General features: G+C 37.2%; 1 non-coding gene across 1 annotated transcript; it reads right to left on the bottom strand.

The window, feature by feature from the left end:
• Positions 1 to 238: 238 nt before the first annotated feature.
• LOC122066971 lies at positions 239 to 344 on the bottom strand. The gene has a single exon (XR_006136536.1). It is a non-coding gene; the product is annotated as a small nucleolar RNA R71 (small nucleolar RNA).
• Positions 345 to 849: the final 505 nt, after the last annotated feature.

The following is an 849-nucleotide window of genomic DNA, read 5'->3' as shown; positions in this document are numbered from 1 at the left end:
TTTTCATGTTCTGACCTCTGAGGATATATACCTATTTCTAAGGGAATTTGAAGAGGTATGTGTTCTAATCAAGGTCCAACAACTTTTTGATAATGCTGTTAAGCTTAGGTTTATCACTTTTGCATTAAAAGACCAAGCTAAGAAGTGGTTGTATGTGTTACCCACAAATTCCATGACCTCATGAGAACACTTCAGTGTTGTCTTCCTTAAGAATTTTTTCCCAACTCACAAGACCAATAAGCTTAAAAGTGATATCCTTTAGTTTAGGCAAAAGCCTAGTGAGTCCTTTCTAAACTTATAGAGAGATTCAAGGATCTACTCCAAGAATGCCCTCATCATGGCCTAGACTTATGGCATTTATGTTAAATAATTTATAAGGGTTTTGATTACCTAACTAAACAAATGATAGAGTTTATGTGACTTAAGAGATACACATTCTTTACAGATGAAGGAAAGGCATGGGAATTCTTACTTGACTTAGCTGACAAAACCCGTGAGTGGGAATCAACTCAAGAGAGTGAAAGAACTATAGGAGGAAAAGGATATTTTGTGGATGGGACAGTAGCCAAGGAAGCCCATTTGGATAGCCTAATCAAGAGGATTGAGGTTGTTGTTCCTAGAGAACTATCATCAGTCAATTTTATTAAGATTTGTGCTAGGTGCCAGTCCCTTGAACAAGTCATAGAAGAATGCCCCAACACCTCTGGGGGTACTTCTAATGATAGTGTTAATGCCTTATACTAGAATAATCCATATAGTAACACCAAAAATCGAGGATGGAAAAATCACCCAAATTTCTCCTGGAATCAAGGTAACCAAGCAGGGCCTTCCAATTTCCATAATCAATGT

This window comes from Macadamia integrifolia, unplaced genomic scaffold, assembly GCF_013358625.1.
Source record: "Macadamia integrifolia cultivar HAES 741 unplaced genomic scaffold, SCU_Mint_v3 scaffold2644, whole genome shotgun sequence".
Taxonomy (NCBI): Eukaryota; Viridiplantae; Streptophyta; class Magnoliopsida; order Proteales; family Proteaceae; genus Macadamia; species Macadamia integrifolia.
Note: the sequence above shows the minus strand (reverse complement) of the source record. Positions and strands in the feature narration are given on the sequence as shown.